The sequence below is a fragment of the Furipterus horrens genome, unplaced genomic scaffold, assembly GCF_987537825.1.
Source record: "Furipterus horrens unplaced genomic scaffold, mFurHor1.1.pri manual_scaffold_10, whole genome shotgun sequence".
Lineage (NCBI taxonomy): Eukaryota > Metazoa > Chordata > Mammalia > Chiroptera > Furipteridae > Furipterus > Furipterus horrens.
In genome coordinates, this window is record NW_028327180.1 from 102,802,542 (window position 1) to 102,814,637 (window position 12,096).

Below are 12,096 nucleotides of genomic sequence, written 5' to 3' on the forward strand. Positions count from 1 at the left end.
TGTGTGTGGCCTCAAGCCAGGCTGTGCTCTCCGCTAGGGGCTGGGGCCACCTGGGGTCCCTCCTGGAGTTTGGGAAGACCCCACTCAAGAGACCAATGCTTCTCCGCAGATGAGTTTGCAGAGCACTGTCTTTCATGGGAGGGGGGGCCTCTCTGACCTGCATCCCATCCCTCTCCCAGGAGGAGCTGACTCCGCCCTCCCGTCCTGAGACTCGGGGCCTGCCCACTGCCCTCTGCCATTGTCCACCAGGCCAGAGGTCTGAGTAACTGTCTCTGCTGGACCCAAGTGTCTGCAGGGTAGGGACAGGGTCTGTCTGAGCCCCCAGGGCTGTCCTGGTGCCGGTGTCACCCAGGGAGGGACCCTGAAGCCTGGGCGCTGGCCTGGTCTGGGGGTGGAGCCTGCCCTGGGCCCACCAGGGATGATTAATGCAGCCTGCCCCTGAGCTCTTTGTTTCTCCCGGGCTGGTGGGGGCAGCTGGGGGGGGGGGTACAATTGCCCCCCACCCCCGGCAGCCCCGGCAAATGCCTGTCTTATCTCTCCCAGGCCTCTCTGGTTCCAGCCTCTATTTGTTCTGACATTAGGTGGGGTTTATCTCCTGTTCTTGGTGTGTCAATAAAGACTCAGACACTGTGGGGGAGTCTCTCTGGGGTTCTGGGCCCTCGAGGGCAGGTGGGGGACTTGCTCCTCCCTATGAACACGCCACGGATACCACACGGGGCAGGATGAACACCTGTCCACCCTCACAGCGCAGCCCAGGCACTGCCGGTCCAGGGCCGCCGCTTGTCTGGTTCATGCTCTGCTTGCTACCTGGGCCTTGGGCTGCAGAGTTTGCTCTTTTGTTTTCAAAAATAATTTTCTAGAAAGACCTTCCCGCCTCTTTCTTCCTCAGGATAGCCTCTGAGCATGAGTCTGTCTGCAACATGTGAGTGACAAGGTTTGGGAACAGCAGTTAAAGTCCATGGACCCCCGTCCCTGCTGCCCAGTGACCAGGCCAGAAAAGGCGAAGCCCCAGAGCAACGGAGTCCGGCCGCCTGCCCCGGCCGAGCCCAGACCGAGGGGGCAGAACATGGCAGGAGGGGATCAGACGCCTCATGGGGCTGGAAACCTAAATATTGATAGAAGTCGGAAGACTTCAGTGATCTCTGCCAGATATGAGGTCACCCAGCACCTGTTTCTGGGCAGAGCTGTGGGAACACGTCACTGTCCTCACACACAGGCACCGCCAAGGGAGCCTGATAGGGCCCCAGGGATAAGGACAAAGCGCACGGCCCGCAGGGTGTGTGCTGAGCCGGGGCCTGGCCTGGCCTGGCCAGCAGACACCGGACCAAACAGCACTGCCCCAGGCCTCCGGGACTTATCTTGAGTCAATAGCAGGCTGGGTGGCTGTGGAGGCCGTGACAAGGGCCGGGAGACAAGGGCAGCATTCAGGCCCACAGGTGGGTGTCCCACGGCTCAGTGGCCCCACAGCTGGGGCCGGGCCGGGCCCGCAACCCCGCCATCCAGGCTGTTCTCCCTGCTCATCAAGGGGCAGCCCGGCCGCACAGAGAAAGCCTCGTGCTGAGCAGCCCCAGAGCTGGTCCCAGCGGGGCAGGGAGATGCTGCCAGGCTGCAGGTGACCCCTCAGGTGGCCATTTCCGGTCCTCTGAGCAGGATGTGGGTGACAGTGCCTGCAGCTGCAGGGTGCCGGTTCTGTCTGGCAGCAACAGGTCTCTGGAGAAAACGTTGATGTCTAAGGTGGCTGGGAAGTCACTAAGCTAAGTGAGAGCCATGGGGAGCCCACCCAAGGCCCCAACACCCCGGAGCTTCGATGGCCATGAGAACATGCTTGCTGTAGGTCTCTGGGCGCTGACAGTGTCCCCACAGCCTGCATGGCCTGCCCTGTCCCGCCTCCTCGGCAGCTCTGGGCTGGCGCCTCTTAAACCCCACATGCTCAGGGGTAGCCGGCGGTCTTGCGACAGCACCCCCGAGTCGGACGTCTGCGTGGGGCCTGGGACTCTGCATCCCCTGCCCTACCGAGTGACAAAGCTGCTGGTCTGGGACCCACTCAGAGCAGCCAAGCGGAGGAAGATGGCGGTGGGGCACCACCTCTGAACACGGTCTTTCCACGAAGGGCCTATGGTATCGGGAGGTAATAATGCGGTGAGCTGGCCCTCGGGAGCTGGAGTGACGGACACACATGAGAGCAGCGACCTCACAGGCCGGGCCACACAGGTGAAACAGGTGGCTCCTGCAGATCCCTAGGGGTGAGACGGTGGCCTCTTCCCTGCACAGGTGGGTGCGCTCGAGTGTGGGAGTGTAGAGACTCCCCTAGACCTTTTGCTGGATAGTCCTGCCCCAACTGGACACCCCAGCATTCATGTCCACCTGGAACCTCAAACACGACCGTGTTAGTCCGCTCGGGCCGCCGTGGCTGCAGCACCGCAGCTGAGGGCTTATACCCAACGGACGTGTGTGTCTCACAGACCAGAGGCTGGAAGTCGGAGACGGAGGTGCCAGCAGAGTCCGGTCTGGTGAGGCCCCTTCCTGGTTCCTAGATGGAGCCTCCCTGCGTCCTCAGGTGGTGGAAGGGACAAGGGAGCTCCCTGGGGTCCCTTATAAGGATGCTAATCCCACTCATGAGGGCCCCACCCTACCACCTAATCGCCCCAAAGCCCCACCTCCCAACACCTTCACATTGGGGGTCAGGACTTCCCATGGGAAGTTTTGGGGAACAGGAACATTCAGTCTATGGCTGTGGCCTTATTCAGAAATAGCGTCCTTGCCAAGAAGTCATCAGTGGCCTCCAGGTGAAAGCACCCTGGGTTTTGAGAGGCCCTGAGTCACAGCACTGTCCTCATCGGAAGACAGAGAGGAGGCCGCATGACAACTGGGACAGAGACAGGAGCAGCACAGGTGCAAACCCAGGGCACAAGGACCATGGCAGCAGAGAGCAAGGAGCATGCATGGTCACAGCCCAGCGGGAGGCGACCGTCACCACCCCTGCCACAGACTCTGGCCACCAGAACTGTGACAGCCAGTGTCGGCTGCTTTGAGCTTCACAGTTTGTGGAAATTCCAGCAGCTGCAGAAATCCAGCCGCTGAACCCACCTCTGCTGAGCCCTCCACGGGGCACAGGGGTGGGCCGCAAACAGCACCTCTATCTATCAGTGGGGACACAGCTGGGGTTGTGGCTGGGGTCCCACGCCGGTCCCCTTGGTGCCTGCCAGGCACCCGCACTTCCTGGCTTCTCTGCTCAGGACTCTCATGGAAATGTGCCCGCCTTCCTCAGACCCCTGGTGGGGGTCAACCATTCAGGGAACCTCCAACCTCCAAGGTTTCATCCCTGCGGACAGTGCTGAGGGCCCCTCCCCGCCCCGTCCTGCTCCCGAGGCTCCCCCACAACCTCGTGGGCTCTGCCGGGAGCCGTGCGGGCCCTGCACCTCTGCTCTCAGGGAGAGAACACAGGTAGGGAGCCCAGACGGCGGCCAAGGGCCTTGTCCAGGGCTGCTGGGGGGATGGTGGCTCTGGACATTTCCCAACACTGACGAAGAAGGCACAGATGGGGAGAGAGGGGCCGCACGAGGGGGCGAGGACCTTGGGGGGAGAAGCATCCTGAGCACCTAGCAAATGGTCTCCGAATGCCTACTGTTTGCTCCGAGCAGCCCAGGGACACAACTGAGCACAGGAGAGACAGTTGCCCTCAAGCAGCTTAGGGTGTGAAGGTCGAAGGTCAAGGTTCAGGGTGGAAACACCCCTGAGGGAGTGGTTCCCCTGAATGCTAATTTCTTTTAAAAGGGAACCTGGGACTTGGGGAGGTCACCAAGGTGACCGGAGGGCGCTGGGAGCTCAGAGGCTGTGACTGTCATTTTGCAGCACTTCCAGTGCCTCACAGGACACGCTCTCCTCAAAGCTCTCAGCCTCCCCAAACCCTCTTGCAGTGGGGGAAACTGAGGCTGGGACAAGGGCCTCCCCCCAGGCCACACGCAGATGGCAGGCGGCACAGAGCCCAGGGGCGCCCCGCCAGAAGAACCAAAAGGACTTGAGGGGCATGACCCCGCACCCCACCCTCAGGATGCCCAATGGGAAGCCTGTGTTCCCCCGACGGCAGGGCTCTGTGGGCTTCCGCACCGGGATCTGCCCTTCCAAGACCGGGAAGGTGTGCCAGTGAGACGCACCCAGCGTGGTGGCCCAGGGACAGTGGTTACCCCTTCTGGGTCTCGGTTTCCTGCTTGGCCATCATGACCTCACTGCCCAGCCAGGCACCTTTGGGGGACGGGGAGCCACCCCACTGTACAGTGGGTACCTGGGAACCCCCTCAGGGCAGCGGGCGACTCTGGTCCCCGACTGTCCAGGAGGAGGGCCCTGGCCTGGCTCTGCCACACTGGCCTGTCGCAAGGCACAGGCAGCCCCGAGGCACGGCGGCCAGTCTGGACCAGAGCCCCGCGCGCCCTGCGTGGCGCCTGGGAAGCCCGGACGCTGAATCACGCGTCTGCCAGCGCCCGTCAGCTCTCCTGCCAGCTCCGACTAATTACTCAATTTGCATTAATTCTCTTGCCATTAATACACGCTGCCTAAAATAACATTGCCTAGAAAACGAACTTGTCTGTGGCACTATTTTTATCCCTTTTTTGAGGAAAGAAGAGTCACGTTGTCAGTGTTTCCAGCTGTTTCCTGTTTCTTTCCTTTTATTTGCTGGGTTTGGTGTTAGACTTAAAGACAGGGATTCTGGGAGGACGCTGAAGGGACGTCAGCCTCTCCTCGAGCTTTAGACTGGATGCTGCGTCGCTCTAGCCAGCCCCATCCCTGGGGCGAGCTGGTCCCCGGCGGCCCAGCACCCAGTCCCAGGCTGGCAACTCCCGACACAGGCCGCCCTAGAGGCTCAGTGCATGGGCAGCAGTGTGCATGCATCCACACGCATGTCGTGGGCGTGTCTGAGCCCCTGAGTCAGTGTAGTTGTCTGTGGGGACCCCAGAAGTACTGGGGTATCAATGCATTGGGGGACGCTTAAGCAATAGGGAAAGGGAGCGAGCGGTGAGTGGCCGATGCTACTGCTCCTTGGCTGCGGGCATGTCCAGCAGGCCGTTCCCCTCATGTGAGGTGTCCACGGCCGCAGCATCTGCCTGTGAAACTCCCACCCACACCCCGTTCCTGAGCTTGGCCATGTACATGTGTGGGTACGAGGACATGCCACTTACCTTCGTGTGCACACTGCACGCCTGAGTGTGCACACACATCCTCTAGGTTTACGTGTGCCGGTGGTCAGATGGATCAGCTGCCCTGCCCCCAAGAAGGTGTCCTCATCCTAGTCCCTGGGGCCTGGGAATGTCACCTTCCATGACAAAAGGAGCTCAGCAGGTGCAGTGAGTGAAGGCGAGTGGTGACTTTCCCAGGTTACCTGGGTGGAGGAGGGTGGGAGGAGGCGTCTCAGGCTGAGGAAATTGCCAGGCAAGGCCAGGTGGTAGGAGGATGGTGAGGTCTTAGAGCTCGAGGAGGGACAACGGACAGTGGGCCAGGCCTGCTGGGTGCCGCTGTGGGGCAAGCTTGGAGGTTTCCTTGCTAACCTGTGAAAGCAGGTGCACATTTCCTGGTCGGTGGGAAGGGTTGGTGAGCTGATGGCTCCAGCCTCCAGGATTTACATGGCAGACAACGTTCTGCTCACAAACCTGAAACTCACAAGGGGTTCTTGGACTCTATTTTTTTTTATATATATATGCTTTATTAATTATGCTATTACTGTTGTCCCAATTTCTTTTCCCTTTGTTCCCCTCCACCTAGTGACCACCCTCCCTCCAGTTGTCCCCCACTTTTAGTCCATGTCCATTGGCTGTACATATAGTTCTTCTCAACATCTTCCTGTCTACTCCACTCCCTCCTACCATGCTTCTTAATTCCTGTACCATCTCCCTCCCCCTTCTCCCCTTCCCCCTCCCTGCTGAACTCCCCCCAAAATGTTCCCCATACCTATAATTCTTTTCCCACTCTTGTTGCCTACTTAGTCTGCCTTTGTTTTGATTCCCTAGCTTCTGTTGTTGGTTGTTGTGATACAGTTTTCATTTTAATGTCCATAGTTTTGATCTTCCTTCTTCTGAACAAGTCCTTTTAACATCTCATGTAACAGTGGTTTGGATCTGATGAACTCCTTCAGTTTTATTTTGTCCTGGAAGCACTTTCTCTGCCCTTCTATTCTGAATGACAGCTTCGCTGTAAAGAGTAATCGTGGTTGTAGGTTTTTGCTTTTCATTCCTTTGAATATTTCTTGCCAGTCCCTTCTTGCCTGCAGAGTTTCTTTTGAGAAATCAGGTGATAGTCTTATTGGGACCCCTTTGTATGTAATTCTCTTCTTCTCTCTTGCTGATTTTAAGATTCTCTCTTTATCCTTAATTTTTGACATTTTGATTATAATGTGTCTTGGTGTGGTTCTCCCTGGGTCCAGTTTTTTTGGAACTCTGTGCTTCCTTGACCTGTAAGTCTATTTTCTTCCATAAGTTAGGGAAGTTCTGCTTCATTATTTTTTCACATAATTTTTCAATTTCTAGTTCTTCTTCTTCACCTTCTGGCAGCCCTATGATTCGGATGTTGGCCCACTTATAGCTGTCACATAGGTCTCTGAGCCTCTCCTCATTTTCCTCACTTCTTGTTTCCTCTTTCTGCACTGGCTGACTGTTTGTTCCTTTCCTATGTTCTGATTTGTTGATTTGATCCCTGGTTTTCCTTCCCTCACCACTAGTTTCGTATGTGTTTCTGTTCATTTCAGCAGGACTAGCCTTCATTCCCTCCCCGTCTTGTTTAAGATCTGCTGTTAGGTCTGTAAGCATTTATATAACCAAAGCTCTGAACTGTGCCTCAGAAAGATTTCCTATCTGCTGCTTCATTAGATTAGATATTTGCTCTCTGGTCAGCTGCATCACTGGGATCTCTATCGTGATCTGTGCCATCCTGACCATTTTGTGTTTACCTTTGCTTCCTGGGCGGGGCTGCCACACCTACGCTATAGAGGGCAGAGCCCCGTGCACTCATCATAACCGGGCGACCCTTCTCACCACGCTGTGCATTTTCTGTGGGGGTGGGGGTCCAAGATGGATTCCTGCCATTCACTCTCCTCTGAGAGACCGGGAGCCTCCTCCCCCATCCCCATGCCCTCCAGGCCTCACAGTCCGAGGCAATGGGGGTCTGCCTTCCCCGGCGTTGGAATCGCAAACTGACGGGTCTGGTCTGCAGCCAGGGGTGCTCCCCAGGTGCTTCTCGCCTCCCCTTAAATACGAGTGCCTGTGTTCACCGCCATCGCAGCTGCTGCCGCAGACAGCACAGCTTGACCTCTCCACCCTGGCTTTGCCCCTCCTATCTGTCCAGACAAGGACCACTTCTTTATAACTTCATATGTTGGACTTCCATTTATTTTCTGGAACATCTGGTTATTTATGGTTTTGCGGTAGTTGTATTCCTTCTTAGTTGTGGGGGGAGGTGGAGCGTGTCAGCCTAGGCCTCCATCTTGGCCAGAAGTCTCCTGTGTGTGTGTTTGCCTCTGTGTCTTAGGTAGAGCTGTCGCTCCTGTTACGTTGTAAGGGGCGGAGCCTTAGGGATTCGTCAGTACAGGGTGACCTGTTTCACCACGTTGTGGCGCTGTATGTGGAGGAGGGGTCAGGGAGGGAACAATGCTGCTTGCTCAGCACTTGCCCCTTTTCCAGGCACCTCTCTCACTTCTGCACCGGACTGACACCCCTCTAGCTGCTGCCCTGCCCGTCGTTCCCAGAGTGGGTGGGTCTGCGGATGTTCTAGAACCGTGGGGGCCCTTTAAACAAGCAGACTCTGCTGAGAGACCAGCAGTTTCTGCCTCCGCCCCAACCCCCACTGGTCTGCACAGTCAGAAGCAATGAGGCTTGATTTTCCCTGGTGCTGGGACCGTGAGCTGTGAGGTCTGATGAGAAGCTGGAAACACTCCCCAGGTGTCCCTCCTGACTTTTTAAAATGTGTGACTGTGCTTACCACCAGCCTGCTGCTGCCGCCACCACATCGTGTCCTCTCCTCCCCAGTTCCGCCCCTCCTACCTGTCTGGGTGAGTATTTCTTCTTTATGCCTTTGTTTGTTGGACTTCCATGCAGTTTGATTTTATGGAACTTTTGGTTGTTTCTAGTCTTGAAGTAGTTGTCATCCTTCTTAGTTGTGAAGGGAGACACAGCGTGTCTGTCTACACCTCTGTCTTGGCCGGAAGTTGGGTTCTTGGACTCTTGAGGCTGAAACATGGGAGCTGGTGTGGCCTCAGGACCAGCTTGCCTCTGTCCTCAGCAATGTCACTTAGCACCTGGCTTCTGGCAGCTTCCTCCATGGTGACAGGAAGGCCACCGCAGCCCCACATCCATCCCAGTGTCCAGCCTGGAGGCTCTTGCCGTCTCATTGGCTGGAACCAGGCCACATGCTCTTGGACGAGCCAATCTCTGTAGCCCAGGGATGGAGCTGCAGTGGGTGGTATAGACCCAAGTCAGGTGTCTGGGCCACCCTGGGAGCCCCCGGAGAGAAATGGGGTGAACACTTGCCACCCAGGCCCAGCCTGCCCACACTGGTGAGATCCCTAGGGAGAGGCAGAAGGCAGTGACAGCACAGTGAGGGTGACAATGCATATGACTACCATCGCTCGGTGCCCAGGGCCATGTCTCTCCAGGGCATGAGCTGAGGGCTGTGCTCAGGCGGGAAGAAGCGAGTGCTGCTCTGAGGTCAGCGACGTGTCTGGGGCTGGGAGCGGGTGGTGAGAGCTCACTGCCCAGGCACTGGATCAGGTGCCATCGTGGGACGGACTCCCGGCCAGCCCCAGCCTGGCTCCCTGGGTGACGACGCTGGGCTGTGCCTCCTGACCCAGCTTCCTGTCGTGTGCGTGTGAGTGTATGACTGTGAGCGTGTGTGAGCATGTGCCAATGCATGCATGGCTGTGTGAGTCTGTGAGACTGTGTGTGTGCATGTGTGTGTGCATCTGGTCAGAGGATCCCTGTGTGCACACATGTGTGGCTGCAGTCCGTGTGCATCCTGGTACAGATGCCCCAGTGCCCATGAGCTCCTGTGGGCAGGACACCTGTGTGCACATGCGTGTGTGCGGGGTGGGGAAACGGGGCAGGATTTCCTGGAGACTCGCACTCCATGAACGCCAAGCGGTCTCCATTGTCATGTCAACCAAATATTTTCCGCCTCCACGCCCAGGAGCCTCAGGAGCGGGCTGTCTCCTCGCGGCGCGCAAGCCCCCACCAGACTTCCAAACCGTTAGGCAGATTTCAAGGCCTTTTTTAGCTGCTGAATGAAAAAAAGTAAGCAAACACAAATCTGCTGATCCCAGGCCGCCTCCTCTTCTGGAGAATTTAATTTCTGAGCTTTGATCTGATACCAGGACCCAGAGGACTTGTTAGTTCTAAATAATGAGCTGAATGTTTGTGCTCCAAGCCTGAACTTTGCTGGTTTGGGGGAAAATATGACTTTCCACAGACGGCCTTTGATGCGGCCGGTGGGGTCCACACAGGGATGAAAAGGCCTTTCAGGAGGCCGGCGGGAGGGGCGGCCAGCCCGGGCCACGGTGCACCCGCTGGACAGTGTGCTCACCAGCCGCGCGGCCCCGCCTTAGGGGGCATAGGTGGCAGTGGAAGGGGCCACGTGGGCCCAGTGCTCCACAGTGGGGGTCCTTGCACTCTCTGAGCTCCACCTACAAGATGGTCAGGGACTTCTGGAGATTTGGGGGAGCCCCCCAAGGCCAGGGTAGACAAGAAGTCAGGATGAACCCTGGACCCCACTGTGCTGGGGGCTCCCCTCAGGGGCTCCCTTGGAGGAAGTCCTCCTACTAACTGAGTGCTCAAACAAGGTTGGGGGCTGGGGGCAGGGTGGGCTGCCAAGGGACCACCACTGCCATTGTGGCGCCTGCAGGAGAACTAGAGGAAGGGGCCCCTGCTGGCAGACGCAGGCTAGCAGGTGAAGGGCTGTGAGCGGGGCCAGGTCAGGGTGCAGCCTCCTGGGTGAGCAGACACTGACTGGGCCTTGGCACCTCCCAGACCCTCGCCCTGTGCCCCTCAGCTGGGCCCACAGCTGCCTCGTTTCCTCCGTGGTGGTCCAAGGCCAGGCCGAGTGCTTCAGGCAGGGAGACCCTGCATCTTCCTGCCGGCTGCGGCTCCTTCGCTCCTGCCCTGGGCTGTCAGCACCCGCAGGACAGAGGCGATTGTGCCAGGTCAGGGCTGGGGTGACATTGCATCGGCAGCAGCTGATTCCACCCTTCGGAGACCATTTCCCACCCACTACAGCGGGCTACTCACTGGCAGTCACGAGCAAGCATCCCCCTTCATCGGGCACCGTGACAGCTGTGCTGATGGAACAGGGACCCGGCCAGCAGAGGCCTCTGCCCAGTGGGCTCCGGACATGCTCCAGGCATACCTAGTCTCGACCTTGTCTGGGTGACGTGTCTCAGGCGGGACCCACGGGTCCTCGAGCCTGAGTCACCTGTCAGGGTCCACTCTTGGGCCAGAGTAGGATTGATACACACTTAAGAAAAGAAATGAAATAATTTAATTAATAAGTAGTACAGTCACATGATTCAACATTCCAGGCAGGTTTGGCAGCAGGGAACCCAGGGGGTGACCGACGTAACAATGACGCACAAGCCCGGTGACAGCAGGGTGTATCTGTGAGTTCACCGTCCGTGACACACAGCACCCGAGGCTGACGTGGGAGCGGGACTGTGGGGCCTCTGCCAGCTCCATGGCTGCTCTGCAAATCCAGAATATTCTAAGAAAAGGGTGCTTTTATTTATTTATCTCTTATCCTCACCTGAGGACATTTTCCCATCGCTTTTAGAGAGAGGGAGACATCGACTGGTTGTCCCTTGTCCTCGTCCCAACTGGGGATGAAGCTCGAAACCTGGGCATGTGCCCTGACGGGGGTGTTGGACCTGTCTTCTTGTGGCCTCCAGGACCCCTCTCCAAACGACTGAGCCACACTGGCTGGGGAAAGAAGCTTATTTTTAAAAAGTGGGGTCACACAGGACACCGTAGTCACTCTCAAGAAGCTGGGGTTTGGCTTCTGCTTCGGCAGGTGTGTGTCTAGGGGAGCAAAGCCGGGAGTGAGAGGGGGAGGAGGTGAGGCCAGGCTCTGGCCGGAGCTGCACTGACCGGGGTGGGAGTTCCACCCGGAACATGTCCTGTCTGAGATGCTGCTGGACCCCAGAGTGACAATGTCAAGCCCTCCCATCTGTGAGTCTCAAGATGGGAGGTGGGGGCCACGGTGAGTGCCAGGGACACCGACTCTGACCTCAGGGCTCCATCACGCACTCCCAACAGGGCTGCTCAGAGAGGGTCTCCTCATTGGGGTCTCACCCCTAAGAGCCTGGTGCACGAGGAGCTGCCTCCATTATCTTCCGACCCCCAGGGCTGTGCTGTGCTGCTCTGGGCCCCAGTGTCCCTCCGCCTGCTTCTGGGCCACTCCACTCCTGCTTGGGGTGGGACTCGCCTCTAGGAAGCTCCTGCCTTTCAGATCTGTGGGACCTTCGGGTCTCAGGACCCTGGGCTCCCGGCTGCCCCGCATCCGGCTGCTGCACAGCACTCTCCTCGAGGTGGTCACCAGCCCTGTGCTCCCCGCGTCTGCTGGGTGCATGATCTGCTGCTGGACCTCTGCCCATCTGCTGTGAACGGAGGCGGAGAAAACGGCCTCCCCCCGACGCAGACCATCACCCCCCAGGCCATCAGCCCCCCGGTCAGCCCTAGACCTATGCACCGGGCCCCGTGCTGACCACCGGCGTGTGCAGCCTGTGGTCTCACTAAGAAAAGAAACACAGGAGCGAGTATGGCCACTGCTGCAGATGGACACAAACAGGGTACTGGGGCTGGGGGGCGGGGACCCGCAGGAGACAGTGCAAGGGGGTGTGCCCTTAGAGAGGGGTGGGGTCCCCTCCCGGGAGGTGACAAGCCGAGAAGTGAAGGCTCTGAAGGAGCCGCCATGTGGAGATGGAAAGGAAGAGCATTCCAGGCAGAGGGAATAGAGAGGACTGAGACTCTGGGCAGAAAGGAACTCGGGGCCCAGGGCCCGACCAGGCTCTGCTGTGTAACAAAGCACCTGCCCTCGCCCCGCCCCCGTGGCCTAGATCGACCGTGGCTGTCT